The 22,298-nt window shown below is 50.5% G+C and overlaps 1 protein-coding gene across 10 annotated transcripts in view; it reads left to right on the top strand.

Moving 5' to 3' along the window:
* Tspan9 (tetraspanin 9) overlaps positions 1–22,298 on the top strand; it is a 181,671-nt gene that overhangs the window by 65,715 nt on the left and 93,658 nt on the right. Inside the window, exon 1 of one of the 10 annotated variants that reach the window (XM_063286148.1) lies at positions 473–583. The exons of the other annotated variants lie outside the window; for them this stretch is intronic. The gene's annotated coding sequence lies outside the window, so the exon portion shown is untranslated. Of the gene's footprint in view, positions 1–472; positions 584–22,298 lie in introns of those variants that run through there. 10 annotated transcript variants of the gene reach the window in all.

The following is a 22,298-nucleotide window of genomic DNA, read 5'->3' as shown; positions in this document are numbered from 1 at the left end:
ACTGTCACACGCCCGAGGAACACATGAGGGTTCACATGCGTATATATGCACCTATTGTGCACATGCTCACGGGTGTACGCTCACTGTGTGTACTTCGCTTTGAGGGAGCTTTCAGTGCCGTGTTACCTATGCCACGCGTCCCTGGCTGCCAATCTGAATTCCTTAAGTGGATTTTCTGACTCCAGGCTGCGGGGGCCAGCCCCCTGTCGTCACTGGAGTGGGCACCGAGCCCACAGCAGAGTGGATTTGGGTCTTGGCTGCACTACATTCCTACCATTCTTTTCTCACAGGAAAAGTGCCTGAGAATAACCCTGGGTTGGGATTGCCTGTGTACAGGAGGGGCTGTGGCTTCCACCCCGCCTTCACATTTGGTCCCTGTTGGTCCCTTCAAGCCCTTCCCTCCTACCTCCTCTTAATGGCAGATGCAGCCAGCTGGGTGGCCCACAGGACTGCACATGTCCATCAATAGTTTAATGACCTGACCAGCTCCGCTGCTGCCCTCTTCCCACCCTTGGAGGCTGCCACCCGGGTGCCCATTCCTAGGATTTGTTCTCCACACCCAGATACGGAGCCAACTGGGACGGTAAATAATGACATCAGTCTCTCTCTTCCTTCCTGCACTCCCCCCACCTTAACATCCTTAAAAATAACACAAAAACCCTGAGCCAGCCTGTGGAATTGAACAGGAACACCAGCAATCAGGTGTAAGTGAATCTGCTTGCAAATGGAAAAGCCCACTGGGTTGGGGTCTGACTGGGACTTTTGGCTCAGATGCTCACCGCTCTCAGTAGGTTTCCGTTTCCTCCTCCTCTCCTCCCCAGGGACTTCATAGTGGGAAATCTCTCCCTGGGGAGTCTGATCTCATTGGAAACTGGCGGCAGGGAAGTTTCTTTCTGTTTTCCAAGGCACCAACTCTTTGTCACAGGAAGGCACTCACCACTTCACAGCCCCTCAGTGCTCAGCCACCCGGGAAGCCATTGCAGAATCAGTCCTGGTTGTCCGCTTGCCCCTAACACCTCGATCCTCTCTTGTCTACCCATCAAGCCTTCGCCAAAGGGTTGGCTTGAGGCCATGATAGGCTATGGTTTGGCCTCCTTCTGATCCCCTCTGCGGTCACCCTGCCTTCTGCCTCCATCTGTGTTCAGAGGCCCCGGCAGCAGTGTATCTTACACTGCTTGACAGCAGACAAAGTGTATCTTGAAAATGAATGAGTAAAGGACAGTCATGGGGACTCACAGGAAAGGGGACAGATCATGATGTCACTGTGGGTCTTTGGTGTGGATCTCCGCTGTTCTGGGCTGGAGGCATGGTCAGAGTCACTTTCTTTCCTTACATGACATCAGAGCATACTTGGAATCCTCTGTGTAAATCACAAAGCCATAGAGGGTCCTGTGCATGTGGTGGGTGGGGACCCCAGGGTGGCAAGAAGTCTCTGCTCAGTGTGGAATGCCATGCCTTCTGTGATTGAATATGGTGGGAGTGGTGCCTTCTTTGAAGCTCCCAAGTCTGCAGACTGATTGATGACACTCTTAACTTTGCTCCCGACCCCGTAGCACTCCCCCTGGCCCACACGCAGCAAAGATGTCCCACCTCTCTCTCACCACAGTCTGTTTTTGGACCATGCTAGTTTATTTCAGGGTCGGAAGCAGCTGGACATTTTTAAAGAAAAGTATTATTGTCTAAATCATGCTGTGTAATAAGAATGCAAATCAAAGAGACAGAAAAGGCCTTACGAACTACGATCATGACAAACCAACTCTCTGTTAGTCCATGGTGCCTTCAGCACACGTTTGCTTACAAACATGTTGCTGTGGTCGTAATGCACATAGGATTCTTGCATTGTTTGCTTTATTTAATATTCTAGCACAGGCTCCATAATCATCACAGTCAGACTTTTAAATGGCTGCACAGAATCACCAAGTGTCTTCCCAGTAGCTTGTGGAAGATCCACTAGTGTATGTTGCTGTGGCATGACTTGTGTGAGTGTGCGTGTGTGTGTGTGCAAGTGTGCACATGTCTCCTCAGCTATCTGTCTCCACTCTCCTCCGTGCTGTTTGCCCAGGACAAATCGAGAGGCCCAGCATTCTTTCATTCTTTCCTAGAGTAACGGAAGAGCTTCCTAGGGGTTGTTAAATACCAGCCGGAAGTCAGGTGCCTGAGAGCAGCCCCAGATTTAGCTCAGCTCACGCTCCGATCAGTGTCTGTCCTCACAGACTGCCCTTGGGAAGTCAGTCTGGTGGCTGAGACCCCATTTTAGAGGCCGGCAACTGCATTTTTGTTGTAGCTCTGGCTTTGAAGTCGCCTGGCCTGGGTGTGTGTGCTGCTTGGCTTATTCAGGAATTCTTTTTGATTCGTTGGCTTGAGACAAATCTCCTGTAGCCCAGTCTGGTCTTAGACTTACTATATAGCTGAAGATGGACTTGAACCCCTGCTCCTTCTGCCTGCATCTCCTGTGTGCTAGGACCAGGTATACTAGGGAGGCCAGCTTGAGTCATTCAGGATTTTTTCCATGTGCTTTTCTGTCTAGTGCCATTGATGACTGTGGGAGAGATTGAGCTGGCTTCCACCCACAGGGAACATGAAGTCTCAGATGCCTGTGTGCTCAGCCCATTCATCAATAGTCAGTGAACTTGATGCAGGGCTGAGAACGCAGATAAGGGATCCACAGCGGCACGGTGGCACCTGTGACAGACAGGTGCTGCACACAGTCACTCTGAGCACTGCTCTTCAGGCCCAGTGTTTATTGAGCCCGGTGTTGCCAGAACTTAACATTTCTTTTGCTCCCTCTCTGTGTCTTGGTCTTCTTGTTCTGTAGCAGAAGGCCCAAACCTGTAGAACACAATTGCAAATATTTGGCTATGCAAAAGAGGAGCTAGTGCTTAAAGTCCAAATGGGAAACATGATTCTTTTGTTTTAAATAAATGCTTCCAAGCAGAGCTCAGTTCCTGCCGGCATCTGGGCTCCAGGTCTGTGTAGCAGGAGTTGCAGCCACCGTGGACCTTCAGTGAGGTGCTGATTCTCCTTGTCCTCAGCCTCTGGTTGGGGTGCCAGTAATCAGATGAGAACACAGTGAAGTTCCTTTCTAGAGCTTTCCCCAGCCCTTCGTTGACATGACATGGTCAGCAAACATCGCTGCAATTTCCCAAAGGTCAAGGGTCTGGATCTGTTGAGGATCTGTTCCCAGGATCTTCCGATGTTCTTTGTTTCTGTCTCTCTGCCCCTGTCTCTCTCTGTCTCTATCTCTCTTTTGAGGCAGGGTTTCTTTGTGTAGCCCTGGCTGTCTTGGAACTCACTCTGTAGGCCAGGCTGGCCTCGAACTTACAGAAATTCACTGCCTCTGCCTCCTAAGTGTTGAATTACAGATGTACACCACCCTATTCCCAGCTATCTTCTGTTTTCAAAGGGAAGTTTGAACTCCTGATTTTCAGGTAAAAATCTCTTAGGCTGATTCTAAACATTTGGCATTTAAAAGACATGATGTATATGGAACCAAACTTGTCCTTGCGCATTGGTCTGAGGGTGTCCATCCGTGCCCCCTGGTTGGTGTTTTTGGTAAACATAGGATGAGCATAAAGCAATACAATTAATAGAAAGCCATGGAGGTGGAGCGATGGGACATCCTCATAGCATCGGCGTCTGATCAGTCACATAAGTGAGAGGAAGCCAGGCTATGGTGGAGAAGCCACTGTGGGACAGTACAGGAGCTCTGGAGATGTTCTGTGGACCATCAGGAGTCACCGCTCCTGTGTAGTTGTTGGAGCGAATTGATAATGTCCTGAGGTAGTATTCCCTCTGTGCCTGTTCAGTGGTGATAAGGAAATGAACATGCCTGTCTGTCTGTCTGTCACCACACTGCTCTTTTCTAGCCCCATTGAGTAAAGCTAGGTATTGTTTGAGCAGCCATGCAGGCCAGGAGTTAGATCTGGGAAGCCCAGATGGGGCAAGTGTCCGGTAGTTTCCCTGTGCTCGGTTCTCCAGCTGGCTCTGAGGGAATTGTCCCCATTGTGCAGTTAGTGAGTATTTACTGCAGGCACTCAGAGGTGATTGCCAGCTCCTCCTTCAAGTACCCCTCTGAGATCTACTGGAAAGATAAAGGGGTGCCTGTCTGAGGTGCTTTGAGGTCCTCAGGAAGCAGAAGGGACTTGAAGACACTGCATATTACTCTACAGCTTCTCCAGATGAAAGCCATGACATACGAGCCTAGAGATCCTTAAGAAATATCGCTTGAGAGGGAAGTAAACACTCTCCGTTATTTATTATTTATTAAAAAACAAAACAAAACAATGCTTTTCCCAGCTGGGAGGTTTCAGATCACTGACACTGTCAAGTCCCATTTCCCTCCATTAACAACAGGTCTCATTCCCCTGTTGACTCTGTGCTAAGACATGACTCTAGTGTGCCTTGGCCATTTGAGGGCTTCTGGAGAGGACAGCATGGTAGATTGAGCGTTGGAAAGCAGGAGCAGTTCCAGGGTACGGCCCAGTGAAGCATCCCTCCAGCGTAGGGCCAAGTGTAGCAGGCGGCAGCCACTGGTCACATCATCTTGGTGGGACAGAATCAAGGTGAGACTTGAACATGACCTCCAGGAGTCATTGGAGTCCAGGGATCCAGTGATAATGTGGGAGAGTGAGAGTGATAGTGGGTGAACGAGAAAGTGGGACACGAGAAGAGGGGCCTGGCCCAGGGCCTGTGGAGCTGAGAGCTGGCCAACCCAAGGGCACATTTGCCTTAAGCCTCTGCAGGACTGTAAGACTGGTTCCCTTGTATGAGATTCTCTCCCAGGGAGCCTACTGGCAAGCTCGTAAGTGGGGGCGGGGTGTAAGTATTTTCTCTTATTCAGATAAGTGTGGCATAGGCTAAGGACTTAGGTTTTGAAGCTAAACAGATCCAGTTCAGTCTTGGCTTCGTGGCTTTGAATGAGCTCTTTAACCTCTGAACCCAGCTACTCCATCTGTAAAGTGGCAAGACTAATACTTCCCAGGGCATTCTATGAGGTTTAAAAACTAGCATGGTCCTCAGACACATAGTAGGCACCGGATGGCAGCAGCTGCTGTTGTCAGGGCCAACCAAGAACTGTAGGTGTCCCGTGTCTTGAGATCACAAGAGGACCAGCTGGAGCTTGGCCCAGACCCCTACACTCTCAGGCTTCATTTTCCCATCCTGTGGATCAGATCTGAGCTGGCAGACATTAGCAGGAGGACCTGCTGCTGTCCAGGACACATTCATGCCTGAATTGTAAGTCGCTGGCTACATCCTTGCCTACAGTGTGATTATAGGGTACCGAGAGCTGCACCCCCTGATAAAAATGAGGCACCAAAAGGAACCAGAGCTTTTGTTCTCTGAGCTATTCTATTGTGTCTCTCTCACCTCCCCCACCCCCTCCTCTATCTCAAAAAAAAATTAAAAAGAAAAAGAAAAGAAATGGAAGAGATGAAGGGCTGTCAGCACCAGATCACAACACGGGCTCCAGGAGTTGGCGGCTTTTCAGTGCCTGCACAAAATTCCCTCCTCTTGCTTTCCTCAGCTCAGCCTAATTAAGATAAATCAGAGTGCACCCCTAGAAGCAGAGTTTCCCGCGTCCCTGCCACCCATTGGAGCCGTCCCTCCAGTGCAGTCTGGCAACACTCTCCCTGTCCTATGCTTCCCTCAGAAGAGAACCACCGAAGTGACCACCCCATTGCCCACTCCTGTGGTTGGAGTCCCCTTTCCCAGCATCCCGTGGGTCATGTCATGCCTTTGCCCTGGAACCTTCAGAGGGTCCCTGTTGCCTGTCTTCAGGCCCTGCTCCTCAGTGTAGCGCGAGGCCCTTCAGAATTTGACCTTGGCCTGCCTTTGCCTTGTAGACATATGTTTCCACGTAGCGGCCAACTCTCTATTTCCTGCATGGGTCTGGAAATTACCTGCCTTTGTGCCTTTGGTCACATGGCCTGTTTGCTTGGAAAGCCTGCATCCTGGTGGGATTAGGGCCATTCTTCAGGGATTAGTTGAAGTGCCAACTCTTCCAAAAACTGCATCTTGCCCAGGAACGTGCTCCTGCCTCGCCTGGCACACAACAGATTCAGAATTAATGTTGAATTTGCTCATGGACCCTCCTCTGTCGCTGTGAGGGTCTCTTCCAGGGCCTCCTCAGAGCCCTGCTGTCTGTGCCCCCCTCTCAGCCGTGGAGCACATTTGCACTTTAATTACACATGATCTAAGTTCTTCGGTATTTCTCTCTTTAAGTTACACGTTGTGTTACTTTCCCAGCGTTGTTTGTTCTGTCTCCGAGCCTCACAGGCAAGGGCAGGGAGAGGGTGTAACGGAGTGTCTGCTCTGCCCTGACCAGCTGTGGCGCTGGGCAAGTAGCCATCCTCATCAGTCTCCCAGCTCCCACCTGTAAAACAAAGGGTGCGACTCAGCTGCCTCAGGATTCCTGGGTAGGATATTATGAAGACATAATTGTATATCACGTATTTCTTGCGCTTTGCAGATGGACCCAGGTGTATCCTCCAGATTCATAGGTTGAAGGTCCCAAGTCCTTGTCCTGCTGAATGTGGTTGCATTTGTAGAAGGGGTGTTCAGAGATGTGGTAACTGAGGGTAAGTGAGGTCATGAGTCTGGGCTCCCCTGTGACTGGCAGTCCTTGGACGAAGAATATAAAGTCCCAAGAAGGACCACAGAAAGACAAAGGGAGAAGGCGACTGCCTGCTGTTGAGGAGAGAGGGAAGGCAGGCGGTACAGGCCGACTTTGAGAAGCATGTCGAGAAACATTCCTGTTGTTGAAGGCCCATCTGGTGCTTTGTTGCGGCAGCCCCGGTGGGGTGATGTGCCTGTCCAATGTCCGCATCTGTGGCTTGTGGTGTTTACTTACATAGGTGTCACTTCATTTCTGTCATTCACCAAAAGAAAACTTGTGCCTGCTCACAATTACTCCCCCCGTCCTTACCCCATCACCATTCCTGGACAACGTTAAATCTACGTTCTGTCTCCGTGGAATTGCCTATTCTGGTTGTCTGTCACCAGCTGCTTTCGCTTAGCATCCTGTTGTCAAGGACGGTTGTGTCGCAGCACGTACCAGACCTCCATTCCTTTTCACCGCTCAGTAAGTCTTCATTCTACGGGCATGCCCAGTTTTATGGGACTGTTTATCACTTCCTCGGCCCTTTTGGATTATCTCAGTTGTTCTTCTGTAATCAGTAAGGCTCACTGGACATTTATGTACATGTTTCTGTGCGGTAGTCGTGTTATCTCTTCTCTTGGGCCTGTACCCTAGAAGGAGAGTTGTCTGCTAACTATGCTCGCTTTTTGAAGAACCTCAAACTGCTTTCTAAAGTGGGTGGAGTGTCTTACATTTCTGCCAGTGCTTTATGGAACACTCGATTATGGTGTCTCCATACTGGCTAATGTCTGGCTTTGGGAGCTACCTTAGTAGGGCTGAAATGACATCTCATTATAGATCATTGCTCTGCCTGAGTCACACTCTCAGCTCCTTGGTTTGTTTCGGTCTGTATCTCCATTGTGAGTGATGCTGAGTATCTGTCCATAGAGTAATCCACCCCTTGCTCTTTGGAAGTCCTTTCTAAATTGGCTGCTTGTCTTATTTGCTTATAAGAGCTCTTTATATATTTTGATTATGGACTCCTAAACAAGCATGTACTTTGCCAGTATGTTTTCATTGTTCTGTGGGTTTCACTTTCTTGATGACCCTCTTTTCTGGAGCCCTTTAACCCTATCCTTTGAGGAGAAGTGGGTATGGTCTACAGCATCCCCTGTAAGCTCCCCAGACCAGCATGGCACGCTTCTGGGATGAGATTTTTGTAATTCTATGTTTGTTTAACTTGATCTCCACAACTCCCAGAGTGGTGCTGTGTGCAGCTGGGTGCTGAATAATTGATTCAGGGGACAGGGAAGGTCAGAATGAGAGCTTCTATCACAGCGGGGTGTTCTGTCTCAAGAGACCTGCTGGGACCAGCAGCAGAGAGGTTTGCAGCCCTCCTCTTACCTTGGCAGTAGGTCTGAGGGCCCCAGAGTCCAGTGCTTGGTCCCTTGTAGGTGCCCAGTAGGGCTGTGGAGGTAGTGGCGACAGCCCTGACCAGAGGTAATGAATGTTCAGGAGAAAAGAAAAGGAATTTTCAGCTCTTTGGCTCCTTAAATCCAGCCGTGCTTTTGGGCCAGAGAAGGGCTATTTCCTTCCCCTCAGCACTTTCTTGGCGGAGCTGATAGGTCCCTTGGGTGGATTTAAGGGAAGTTAGTGAGTCAAGTTATGGTTACTCCAGGCTCTAGGCTGCCCTTCTCTCCCAAGACCTCTTCTGCTGAGGCTGGAAGCTCAGCCTCTCCACCGGCTGATGCTGGGGGATGGAGTGGCCTGTTGGCCAAGGTAGTAGTGTAGGGCATGGGCAACAAAGAGCTCCAGCCTTCCCCTCTTCCGTTGCCTGTGGGGAGGGGAGTGACTTCCTCTAGGTACCCATGGATGGTTCCTGTAGTCCAGTGGCCCAAGTGTTTTCTGTAAACTTCTTCACACTCCTTTCCATGGTCCCTGGCCCATCAAAGCCAAGCGTTCCCATGCTCCTTCCCATTGCCCACTGGCTGCCCACTGCTGAATCCTTACAGCCTGGAGGCCGTCTGGTGCTATCAGTTGGTGATGCATGAATGAATACCTAGTCTCCTGAGCTTAGGCTGTTCCTCTCACCCCTGAGAGTTATCTAGGAGCCCACACTCATACCTATTGTTATTGTTTCATTTGCTCTCTCTTGTTCCTGCCTGTCTTACCACTGCCTCCCTCCAACAGAATGTTTGAGCATGCGTCTTAGAACTGAGACATCATGCATGGGACAGAGTCTGTGTTTCACCCTGTTTCTTCCCCGCCCACTCTGTTGCACCCGCCTGTTGTGGATATTGGGAAGCTTGCTCCTTACAGCACCATCAGGACATTGGGCTACCTACAGTGTCCCCATTTGTGTAGCCCAGAGGACTTTCCTGGGCTTCACATCCTGCAGTAGGAAGTGTCCATGAGAGATGGATGTCAGGGCACAGTGTTCTCCATCCCGTTGTGCAGGATTTGCATATCTCTGTGTAGCTAGCATCAACACGACCGTGTTTGGAAGGTATTACATTTGACTTTTGGCAGGAAGAATTGGAGCTGATAACACGTGGTGGTAATCCCTTGTTCTGCCCTGGGGATGCAGCAAACCTCTGGTGTGAGCTGTTGCCCGGGGGATATTAGAGGCTCACCTGCTCTCATTACTGTCCTGGTGTGTTTCTCGATCCTGCTGGGGGGCGCAGCTGCAGCCCTGGTCAGCCCTCTGCCACAGGTTCTAGCCTGCAGTGTGCTGGTGAGCTGGGATGGGGGCCAGTTAGAAAGACACTAAGATGACCAGTTGTAGCGTCCTTGGATGAAGGACCCTGAGATTAGGGCCGCAGTGTTCATTTCACGTAATGTCCCTAGTGGGAGAATAGGGAGGAAAGAAATGATGGCCGTGCCTTTTCTGAGTGGAGCTTTCTCTTCCCTTGTGTACCACTGTGGGGCTAGTTGCCTTTGGTTCGCATTATTGCCCCGAGAGGCACGCTTATGTCTGTTTTTGGATCTGGAGTCTGTGAAGCAGAAAGGAAGGTGGAGTTTTGCTGAAGTCAGCAGTTGAGGCAGGAGAGAGCTCACCTTTCCACGTGTGGCACGGCGAGCATTTGGAGTGTGCTTTTCCAGCAAGCGAGGGACAGATACTCTGAATAACGGAGACTTGGAAGAGCAGCAGCAGAAGGCCCGGAGGCTGCTTCCAGACCCTTCTGCTCTCCCTGACTCTTGGACCCTTTCTTCTCCTCCTGCAGGGTAGCTGTCCTTCCTGGCTCTACAGTTGTTTCAGGATTGCCAGGGGAGGGGGACTCCAGGAGTTTCTGGAGTAGGGTGCTGGGTTGGACGCCTCCTGGGAAGAGTGGTATGGTAGTGCAGGGTGGAGGATTCAAAGACCCCCATGCTTTGCTGGAGGTAGGGTTGCTGGTGGATGGCTGTGCCCTTCCCCATGTGGCCAGGCTCAGCCTGCCCAGTGTACAGCTAAGACAGCACTCAGGACCAAGGAGGGTCCTTCTCGGGTGTAGGGAACAGCGTTAGGCTGGCAGATCACAGGATGGAGCTGTGTCAGCCTTCTCATTTCTACTGTGCGACCTTGGGATAATCCCTGGACATTTCGGAGCCTGGAACTTCCTGGCATCTCAGACCTCTCAGGGCCCTGAAATTCTAGGATTTTGCAGTTCACTCACAGGGAGGGTGTCTTCAGCTTGTGGCCTGGCCGCGGAGCAGCAGGATTAACCTCCAGGGTCAGTAAGCTTGCAGAGTGCAGGAAATGCCTCTGTGTGATCCGTTTTTGGTCCGAGACAGGTGGTGGGGCTGGAGGAGGGGAAGGCTGCTCACAGCCCAGGCTGGGGGAAGGGAGGCTCAACTCAGCCGTGCTCCCTTCTCCTGACATTGTGGAGGTCTTCAGGCCCCAGTGCCCAGGCATAGAGTGAGGGGGTCTCAGCAGAGGGGCTAGGCTCAGGGGATAACTTTACCAAGCCAAGTGCTTGTTTGCTGTTCCTGTCACTCTGAGGGCAGGAGAGGGAAGGGTGTCTTGCTCCTGACTGAGAGGGGTTTGATGGGAACCGGGGGTCATTCACTCATTTTTCAGTAACCATTGTCAAATGTCAATCCCCTAGGCAGGTGCCGCTGCTCTTTGTACTCTGGTGTGACCTCCAGAAAATTACTTCCTTTGAGCCATTATTCCCCACATTCTTGTGTTAGGCAAGGGGCTCCAGGGGGATTTAAAGCACCAGCAGGTCCTTTGTTTCCACTGTAAAGCTGGGAAGAGTTGACACCTTTTCTCCCCATTACAGAGAGGGGACTACTGAGGCCCAGCAAGTATCCCTGGCAGAGCTGATCCTGCAAAGTCGGTCAGGGAGATAGGTGCCTCCATCTGGGATCTCCCCAGGCTGCACGTGAGCCCTAGTCTATCTGTTGGAGGATTTGCGAGGCGCCTTTGAGATTAGCTACCGAGCAGAGATTTTATTTATGATGATGCCCAGAGTTCTCATCTTGCTGCCTGCTGGAGACGGCCCCCATCGTTGGTGGTGCCAGACTCTCCTGGGTGTCGTAAGTCTCCCAGGCAGCCTGTATGTGGGTCATGTTCGTGGGCATCGTTCTGTGGAGGATGGTCCTTGAGGAGGATCAGTGCTTTGGAGGTCAGTCCAGAGGCTGTGGAGGAAGCCATCAGAGTGTGGGAGTGAAAGACAGCCCCGGCAGAGTGGCCCTCAAAATATTCAGTCACTTTGTCATACAACAGATGTTTGCCACTCATAAGGGCCTCTTGTGGGCAAGACAGGGTACTAGTACCATTCAAGCACTGTCAGCTGAAACACACTGTCCTTTTTCATTAACTTTAATTCAGTAGACATTTAGATTTTAATTTTAATGTCTTCAGCTATTGAAAGCAGCAATACCGCCCTTCTTTAGACAAATGTTCCATGTTTTGTACTTTTCACTAATTTGGGGAGGATTTCTTATTACTGATTAATGAGGTTTTGCTAAGAATAGGATCAAAGCGTTACACTGTGGAGCTCGGGTCCGTGCCGTAGAGATGGAAAACAGCATTTGCTATACTCAGACGAGCTGCGGTCAGCCTCTTGTGAACAGTTCGGCCTCTCATGTGAGAGGGTGGGTGACAGGGGTGAGCAGATTGGAAATGGGAAGTTGGCTTGATTTTCTGTCAAAGGATAACACGCTCTCCCAAGTTCAGCATTCAGTTTTAATGAAGTGAATACACTCACAGGCCCTGACTAAGGGGCCGTTTCAACACTTTAAAAATCCACCACACACTGCTAGAGCCCTTCTAGGTCAAGGATAACCACCGCCCGGACAACGGAAACATAGATTTGCTTTTGAACTTTAACACTAGACGTACTGTATGCTGTCTTTTGTACCTGGCTTTAAAGGAACAATTTTAAACCAAGAAGATTCATGTGTGCAGGGAGTGTCGGGAACCTCTTCCATTTCTGAATATCCCTGTGCTGTGTGTCTGGATCACAGTTGATGGAGTTGTGTTTTTTTCTCTTACCGAACATTTTGGTAGCTTTCCAGATTTGGGTTATTTTTGAAGAAACGCTTCTGTGGAAATTCTGACACACCGTATTCATCAGAGCCCTTTCTGTTGGTGGACTGTAGAGAGCAGTTACTGAGACACAGACGCTGGGTCTACGCCATTCTACGTTTGTAGGCGTTATTGGTTTTCCGAGATGGTTGTACCAATCCAGGGTTTAGCAGGCGAGGAAGGGCTGTGATTATCCCAGCTCTTGGCAGTTTCTCTTGTTTGTGGTTTAGCCATTCTTGGGGTTATATTGTGCCCCCTTATAATGGCTTCTGCTAATTTCACTGAAAACCAATGAGCCTGAGAGCTGGGACTCTTTTCCCAGTGCTGGGGTGGGTGTGGAGCTCAGCCCACTGTGGGCCATCACTGAGACATGTACCACTCCCAATGTGTGTCCATGTCCAGGCAGCTGCTGCAGAAATGTGGTGAGCATGGCTTCCTGTGGCCTCATGGGTCAGCTTAAGATCACAGAGACTAGGAGCCATTGAGGTCAGTATGGTCATCAAATGGAATTTGGGGACCCACGTGGATAGTTTCCTGGCTGGGCCCCCTGGTGGAAATAACCTGGCATTGCACCCATTTGTACTGACGACCATCTCCGCGCCTTCTTGATGGTGCTTTGAGCCACAAATCATAAGTATCTTCTCTGGGAGACTGAAGTCAGCAGAACTTTGTAAATGAAGGCAGGCCCTGGGGTCCAGGGAAGGTCTGAACTCAGAGGAAGCTCTCCTGCACACAATCGGCATGCCTTAGAAGCCTAGGCCTGGGGCTGAAGTGACAGCTCAGTAGTTAAGAGCGGAGGACCCAAGTTCAGTCCCCAACACCCAACAACTCACAACGGTCTATAACTCCAGCTCCATTGAGATCCAACACCTCTAGCCACTGCAGGCACCGAACTCATGGGCACAGACCTATACCACCGTCACCCCCCTAATTAAAAACAATAGAAATGAATCTTTAAGAAAGGAAGCTCAGACCTGGGCCCTCTACGACACCACCTAAACTCCTTGCAGAGCTGGGGAAGCATCAGCCATCCTTGGCAGAGAACCCTTTCCTCTTCGCTTTATCATTGGGAAGATCTTTACCCTCTACGTGGTACTAACTCTTTCCAGATGCTCCACGTCCTTGGCTGATAAGGTCTTCATCAGAATCACTCTTCTGGCCCTCTTGTTTATACCTCTTTCAAGTCAAGAGCAAGAGAGGAGCCAGCCCGGGCAGGCTCCCAAGTGTGCCTGATGCCCAGGGACACTGGAGGAAAGAGACTGGGATGTGGGAACATGGGCTTCATGTCCCGCATGAGCAGAGATGGCAGCTCAGGTGACAGTCAGGACCTGGCCTGGTAAGAGGGTGTGTGGGTGGGGCAGCCGGCAGGGCTGGGGTGTACAGTACCCCTTTCTGCCTCTTCTCCCTTTTTTCTTCCTGCGAACCCTCCCTTTCTGTCTGCTGATCCTTAGTACTTGCTTGCAAGTCGCTGCATCCATTCTCTTTACTGATGAGTGTCTCCAGACAGATGCTAGGGTTGAGGGGAAGACTTGGGCTCTGGCTGGGGAGGGTTTGGCCAGTCTCAGTTCTCTTGCTAGCCCAGACCCTGAGCAACCAGGATGTCACCCTGCTTCCTTCCTGCCCTACACACTCTCCATCAGTAAACTGAGCAAAAGAGTAAGATGTGGTCCGTCCATGGCCCCTCCTCCTCTCCCGGCCAGCATGGGCGTGCAGATGGATGAGCTCAGGTTTGGATGTGACTCAGGAGGAAGGTAGAGGAGGACTATCAGGTGATGATTTCATGTGGTATTAAGTGGAGCAGGAGCGTGAGGTGTTCGCACACTCATCCTGTCTGTCACCGTCTCCGTAGTCCAGACCGTCTGGCAGCTTCCTGGCTGGGCCTGGCTGGGGAGTGTAGTCAGAAGACAGAGCTGGCTCTGCTTCCATTCACATGGGCCTTCTCCCGGCCCCCTGCAGCTTCCACAGGAGGGCAAAGACCTAATACTTGGGCTGCCTCCCCTCTCTGTGAAGTGCTCTCTCTCTCTGCTTAGTGTTCAGAAGCTACCCACGGTGTTTTGGGGAAAGTTTAGTGACTTTGGTGCCCTCTGAGAGGAGAAGTCAAAATCTGTGTTCTGGGGAATTGTGGGTAGAGGCAGAGGGAAAAGGGAGAGAGAGAGGGAGAGAAAATGAATGAGTGAGTGAATGAATGAATGACAGTTTAGCCAAAAGCTCAGATTGGTACAACTAGTTTGATTGTCCATTAAATTCCTTCATTCTCCTTTGTGATGCTATAACATTATACCTGAGCTGATCAACTTAATAAGGGACAGGGTTTATTTTGGCTCACAGGTTTGAATGTTTCAGTCCACAGTTAGTTGGCCTGTTGCTTTGGGGGCCTTGGCAGATACCACAGTGGTGACATGTTGCATATCTTCCCAAGGAGACAAATATCTATTAACCTCACATAGGGAATCAATGACAGGGCAAAAATACCTCCTCCATCCAAGCCCGGCTTGGTGCGCCACTGAGTTTATGAGTTTTCCTACAGGAGCACAGATGGTGATCTCTCAGAAGATTTATGGATGCTGTCCTCCATCCCCCCTCTGCCCCGTGCACCCTAACACTGTGCAAGACCACTCGAGGCTGGGACTTGAGTGGTTGATTCTCAGGTGAGGGTCTGATGGCCCTCTCCCTCCCTCCTATGAGGGAGGCTATTGATAAATCCTCAGTGGCCCTCTCTGCATGGCTGTGGGCTCCCTCTGACCTCTCACTAGTTACCCTTCTTGTTGCCTGGTCGAATACCAAGCACGAAGCAGCTGCAGGTTATCCCGTCTACAGTTTGAGGATGTCTGTGGGGTGGAGGGGTGTTGAAAAGTCCCCTTTGGGCAGCAGGAGTGCCACTGGAATGCACTGCCAGCCCCAATGGCTTCCCCCAGTGATCCACTTCCTCCAGAGAAGGAAGGGTGCTACCACCTTCTGAAACAGCACCAGCTAGGGACTGTGTTCACTCTGAGGCTGCAGAGGACATACCTCATCCGAACCTTAACACTGCACCTTAACCGCTTATGCACCTCAGCCGGAGCGGCTGTGGACTGAGCTCTAAGGTGGGACTCTGGTGTCTCAAGCTAGGGTGAGGTAGGCTCAGGGCTGCTCGACCTTGAGCGAGTCCATTTACTGCTCAGATTCCACATCTGTCATTGGGAATAACAACGCCTGTCTCATGAAGTCGCTGTGAGAGTTGAGCGAGGCAGGAGAGCAGCTGGGAGATGGAAGGCACTCAGAAAGAAAGTGTCAGTTAGATCTGAATGTCTCTCCCGTTCATCTCATTCATGGCGTTTGCGAGGAACATGCCAGAGCAGTTTGACACGTCCTTACTGGTCCGTGCCAAATCCCAATATTTTCCTTCTTTTATTTGCGAGGACAAACTTCTCAGTCACCCCCGTTTCCTTTCTACCCACAGTATCATTGTATTGATGCCCCTCTCTGAACATGGATTCGTAGGGACCCCAACAGCAGTATTTTTATGAGAAAAACCTCAAGAAGCAGGCACTTCTCTCTTCCCTTGTTGTCAAAGTCATGATGCTGATGACAAAAATCTGATTTAGTGGATTGTGAGGCATGGAGAGAGGCCACCCAGCTCAGCGCCATGGCGAGGTGGGCGTGGCCTTAGGCCTCAGAGACTTCTCTGCAGCATTGACTCCACACACAAGAGGATCTTAGGGGTTCTAAGTGTGGGGGCAAGTAGGGCCGAGCCAGTGGTACCCGCTAGAAAGCAGACAGGCGAGCCTTAGACTTCTCTGCCACACCATGATCTGGCAAGGAGCCCTCGCTCAGCAGACCCTAAGGTCTCTTTATTAACAAAGTTCACTGGCTCATAAAATCATGGGCTCCATGTTCCCACCTCTGGGACAACTGGTACATGTCCCAGTGTGTTGAAAAGCATACGTTTGCTCCCCTGGCCCAATCAACCAGGGTCATCCTTCTTTTACCTCTTCTGCAGCAACGCCCTAGTCCCAGCCACCAACTGCCCCTGACACCTGCCCAGCAGACCTTTCTGCTTCACCTAGCCAGCTGCTCTGCCCCCTCCCCCTCCTCCTCCTCCCCCTCTCTTCCCACTTTTTACTTTCTTGATAAAATATCACAACTTTTCTTAAATCTGCATTGCTGTCCCTGTGAAACTGTTGGATTTCAGTCTGGGAATGACGATCCACCCCCTTATCACCTGTATTTGATGTCAGTGCCAGCCCCGAGGGTCGTTGACCCTGAGTGTTGTGATAGCTCTGGGATTGCCCACCCCTCAGATCTACCCCTCTTCCTGGTAATTGTTAGTTGTCTGTGCCTGTGCGTACCTGTGGTAGGTCTAGTGCATACGATAGTTGGAGACTTGGCTTTGCTCTGCTGACCCTGCCTTGGTCAGCACAGATACCAGATACAAAGTCTTCCTTGGTATCCCCAGGAAGGTTGGTTCTAGGACCACCCCCTTTCAGATGCCCAAATCCATAGACTGTCAAGTCTCTTATGTAAAGTGGTATACTTGACATTTGCATATAACTGCTCATATCCTCTTGCATACTCTCTGCGTTACTTAGGGAGGCAATGCAATGCAAATGCTATGCAAATAACCGCGAGATATTGTCCAGGGAATAATGACAAGAGCAAAATGACAGATGCCATTTTTTTTTACTTTCCCAATAGGTTTGATCTGAAATTGGTTGAATGCATGGGTGAAAATCCATGGGCTCAGAGGAGTGTCTGTAGTCATAGAGGATATTCAGTAAGTCTAGTATTTGCTTATTTGCTGGCAAACAAGTTAATGACCTGCCATTGGCAGGTTCACCCTTACAAGTGCTCTGGGCCTCTGGAAGGGGTGTCTTCTGGGCCACAGGATGCTGTCTGCATTGGTAGGGAAGGTGCAGGTGCAATTGTCCTGGGCTGAGACTCTCGAAGTGTCAGCTTCCAGAGTGGTCACTGGCCCCAGAGCATAAGGAGAACACCTACTTCTTTAAATCTCCATAGAGGGTCAAAGCAGCTCCTTGAGATTTTAAAATACGCCTCCAGGTCCTGATGGTGTCAGGTAGCTAGTTTATGGGTCCCGTCCTGGTTGTGATAACTCAGGCTAAGCTGGATAATAAACGAAAGTGGGACAGAGCTGGAGGATAAATATTGCTTCAGGGCATCTCCAGTGGCACAAATCACGGGCAAAATATCTCTCAGGCTTTTCATTTCTCCTCTTCCTCCCTGGCCCTCTGGTAGCAGCCTGCAAAGCAGGATCCATCCATCACAGAGCCCCCGCCCCCAGCCCAGCCTCTGCTCTCAGCACATTGCTGCAGAAGGCAGGATGCAGATAGCTCCTGACGCAGGCTCTTCTCCTCTCCGTCCCTCCCCTCAGCTCCAGAGTTAGCCCGCAGAGCCCAGGTGGTGTGGGGAGCCACCCTCCCCCAGCCATGGCCTTTTCTAGCTCTGGATGTCACCTGGCTTTCAGAGTGTGTTTTTCTCTAAAACCAGAGGGTATGATAATTAGTGCTTCTTGATCCACTGCTAATATTCTGGTCTCCCCGACACTGAAACGGCACGCTAAGCCAGCCCACCTTAGCGTGTAGAATCTGCGCCATGAGAGTCTTCAATTGCCTTGCCTAGGTCCTGCCCTGGGGCCTCCTGATACTCCTGCTGACAAGCACTGTGTGCAGGGCAGAAGGCTGTGAGGTGGGCTGTGGGTTAGGTGGAGAGACAGCGGATTCCAGTGTACCACTCTTGTAACAGATCCATCAGCACTGTCACTTAGGGAGGCGTGGCTCAGCCTCGGGAGCACGCTGGCTTTGTAATCAGTGTCAGCTTGGGTATTGATGGAGCCCATGGGGAATACAGAGCTGCCTCAGGCTTGTAGCATGGAAAGGTAACTAACCGCAAGAGGCAGGCAGGTCCATTAACCAGGAGGACAAGCGGTCCCCATCCTGCTGTGTGCCTACCTCAGAAGCCTAGAAGACATTCTCTGCCCCTGCTGACCCTATGCTTTCTGGAAAAGTGACTTTCTAGCCCATTTCTCTAATTCAGGTGCTCCAGTCTCTTTTCCCAAATATTCCAGAAGCTTCCTAATGAGTCTTTTCCTATCCAACACTGAGACCGTACCCAGTGACCCGGTTATCTGGCTGCTGGTCCCCTGCCATCCTTCGGAGAAGCTGTGCTCTCTGACCTGGTTATTCTGACTAACTCTTTGCCATTCTACAGAGTAGCCATGCTCACTGACCTGGTTATCCCAACTAGTCGCTTGCCCTCTGATAACATGCCTCTACCTGACTTAGTTACTCAGGCCTGCTGTGTGGAGGCTGCTCAGTGCCCCTGGGGGATTAATTTTAGCAGTTTCCTTCCTTGTGATCACCTCTAGAGGATCTGATGTCCTTTTTTTTGATTCTGTGGGCACCAGACACTCGTGGGGTGCACATACACAAAGACAAAACAGTCACAATACTCTTCTTGTGCATTTGTGCATCTGTTGCCAACTTTGAGCCCCTGCTTTTCTCTCTGGGAGTCATTTTGTTCTCTTCCAGACAGATACCTGCTCATCCTGGTCTAGGGCAGTGGCTTCCTGGGTGGAAGACGTCACACCTTCTTAGGCCCTTTATTGACACGGAAGCATTCATCACACTCTCGTGCTGTGTAAGCCAGATTGGGTGGTGTACACCTTTAATCCCAGTACTCAGGAGACAGATCTCTGTGAGTCTGAGGCCAGCCTGGTCTACTGAGTGAGTTCTAGTACAGCCAGGGCTCTGTAGAGAGACATTTCAAAACAACAACCAAAAAATGGTTTTGTTAACTCGTTTTTTTCTTCACCTAACGTCTTCCCTGGAGAGACGGCTGAGATGGTTGAGAGCAAGTACTGCTCTTGCAGAGGACCTGAGTTTGGTTCCCAGCACCCACCATGCAGCTCACAACCATCTGTTAACTCCAGCTCTAGAGGATCTGACACCCTCTTTGGATTCTGTAGGCTCCAGGGATGCACATACATGCAGACAAAACACCCATATGCTTGAAACAAAAAATAAATCTTAAAAATAAAGTTTTCCTTTGTTTCTAGTTCTTTGGAAACAGGGACCAGTAATGCTTTAAATGGAGTCTGTATCTTATGTTCAAGGCTCATCAGACCTTAATGTCTGTTGAATGTATAGAGCAAAGTAGGAAATACATGGACCAAGGAGGCAGGAAATTGTGTGTGTGTGTGTGTGTGTGTGTGTGTGTGTGTGTGTGTGTGTGTGTGTGTGTCTGTGTGTGTGTGTGTGTGTCTGTGTGTGTGTGTGAACACGCACGCATGCTGTTGTTGTTACTACTCGGTGACCCTAGAGAGTTGCTTCTCTCACAGGAGACCTCCCCCCCACCCCCCACCAGGCGCTTTGCTCAGAGGGATCGGTGCCTAAGTGCTTCTGCGTTGCCTTCAGTTTCTGACCTCCCATGCTTCTGTGCAGTGAGGAGGTAGCTGTGTTCATTGTCCTGAGATGGACACAGGGCTTCCCTGTCTCAGGCCCAGCACACACGCCCAGTTGCTCACCTGTGGTTTCCACCCACAGATGAAGGACAGATAGTGGCTCTTGTTGTAGTATAAGATGGTTGCCTCCCTCTTTGGTACCTTCTTATTTTCTGAGTTAGTGTCCGGGAGGACTCCAAAGGCTTTTCCACCAGCTTTGTCTCTTGTGATATGATACGTTGGGGCAAGCCTCTGACTCCCCGTGTTCTGTGACTATGGCCCTTGAGAGATAAAGCTGTGTGCTACTTGTGATGTGTTGGTTTTCAGGAACCTAGATGTAGGGATGACATCAGAATTGGTGGTGGTGGTAGGACATGGAGAGATGAGTCTTCCTTGGTCTTGATCATGGAGACATTGGGGTATTTGGACTTTAGGTCATACATGGATGAGTAAGGGAGAGAGAGAAGGAACCAGAACATTGGCATTCAGGCCATGTGCAGCCAGAGAAGGTATGGGACCAGGCTCCACGGATGCCAGGAAGGGAGTCTAGGCATGACAAGCCAGACTCCTCGTGATTCCTGTTGGTCTGGGCTCCTTTTACTTAGCACCTCTCAGTACATTAAAAGTCCTAGTCCGTCAGGCTGTGCCTGTGGGAGCCACTAGAGGTTTGAACTTTGCAGAAGGCGAGGAGTCTCTGGTAAGGGCCTGATTTCAGGGCAGCATGCCCCAGAAGGAGTTTCTCTGTGCTCAGCATTTCCAGTGCCTCGTTTTGCAGCCTCAGTTTCTCCTTCTGTCCCATTCTGCCCTGCTGTGTGGTGAACTGTGTGACCGGCATTTCAGCATTGCAGTGAGAGTCACTTTATAAATAGAAGGATACTTAATACCAGCCCGGGACTGAGCAGGGCCTGATGGCTTCTGCATTGGTGTTGTGAAAATGATCGCTAAGCAGAACCATGCTGGTATCCAGGCTGCACCCTACTGCATTCTTTTGGGCAGAGCATGTCCTGCCCACCTAAGCCAGTTAGATCTGAAGAGTCATGGTTACCGGGTTTGTCCCGACCTCTGCCTCCATGGGCCTTCCCAGTCTTGAGTGCTTTTCACGCCCTCTGTCAAGAGTTTCCATCCATTCCTATCATCTGTCATTTGTCAGCTGGGCACTCTGTTAGAGTCTGGGGTCCCAAGATTGGATACAGTTAACCCCATCCCAAGTTTCGCCAATGTTAGGATGCGGACTCCCAGCACCATGCAGAGCAAGAACCTTAGATTTGGGGTGCTGAGAGAATGGAGGTGAACATGTGTACCTGGGAAGAAGAAGACAGTGGCTCCATAGAGAACTAAGTGACCCGGAAAGGGTGTGCACTCCTTACAGGGAGTAGTGTGTGCAAAGGCCTGAGGAAGCATGTCCTTCCTGCAGTGCAGAAGCAGCTGGCATTCACCAAGCACCTCCCTGCGTTAGCCGTGCTTTAGTGGATGTGAGGCCATTTTAATGAGCCATGCCTGCCCTTTCTGTAGCACCTATGGTCTTAGATAAGGACACCCATTACTGCCTGCTGATTAGTTAGAATGCTCTGTTTCTAACTAATTTCAAACACAGTGAAAATGTTAGTTCAAAGAAGACTCAGTAGTTGAATGACTTCCCTCCCACCGAGGTGCCTGTCCCTACCATTTAGTGTGTTGGACTCCATCCTAGGACCAAGGCATAGCTAACATGACATCCTCCCAGGGAGAGAAAACCCTGAGAGAAGCTTGAAGTGGCTCTCCAGTATTTCCTGAATGCCAGGTCCTCCCCACCCCCATCACTTCACTGGGGTTTGGATACTGCTAGTTTCATGTCGCTCGCCTACCTGTTCTTGTTTGACACAGTGCACACTAGAGCCATTGAGGTCCTGGAGGGTTGGGAGTGTTGTAAAAGTGGCCAACATTTGGGTAAAGAGAGCCCTGGATGGTAAGGGTCACACAGGAGATGGGAGAGGCCCCTTGAGAGCCGCTGAGCAACAGATGGAGGGAGGTGGAGGGATTCTGAGGGTGGAGAACCCACATTCTTACCAGTATCAGGAAACCTTGTTTAAATTTTAAAAAACAATTGTAAAGGCTAGAGGTGCTTATGTTTTTAATTTGCATAGCTTCCACTGGCCCCGAGTCTTGATAGCTAAGGAAGGAAGCAGGGCTGGGGCTGTATCTCAGGGTAGAGTATTTACCTGGGCAGTGTGAGGTCTTGGGTTCTGACACCACACCACCATAGTACTGGGAAACAACCAAGAAAAGAACAAAGATAAGAAAGGAAGTTGTGAAATTTCTCACCACAGACATGCAGACAGACTGTCTTTGGTCCAGAGGCTGCAGGGGCTGGGAGGATAGAGCGTGAACGCTTTTTCCTGGTCATGTGACTCCATGGCTCTGCCTCCAGCAAATACTGAGTCTGCCAGGAGTCTCTGGGCAGACCTCGAGCTCCGTGAGGCTCCTCTGTCGGGGTCTGGATTTGCTTCGCTGTCTCTTCTGCAGGCAGCTCAGTGCCAGGCGTGCAGTGTGTTATCACATAGAGGCGACGGGCAAATGGAGCTCCCGCACCCCCTTACTTCTCTTTCTCTTTCTTGCACATCTTATGTTCCTTTCTTAACCCTTTCTTCTGCTCCCAGTGTGCTTGGTGTCCTTTTCTTCCCGTCTGCATTTTTGTCTTTAGCACGATGGGGGAGCCATAGGGATGGAGGTCTTCCACCTCCTGTGTCCGACATTTACAGGACTCAGATGCAGTCACTAGCTTATCCCTGAAAGCT

Source organism: Rattus norvegicus, chromosome 4 (genome assembly GCF_036323735.1).
Source record: "Rattus norvegicus strain BN/NHsdMcwi chromosome 4, GRCr8, whole genome shotgun sequence".
NCBI lineage: Eukaryota > Metazoa > Chordata > Mammalia > Rodentia > Muridae > Rattus > Rattus norvegicus.
The sequence above is the reverse complement of the archived record's forward strand: the minus strand, read 5'-3'. Positions and strand labels throughout refer to the sequence as shown.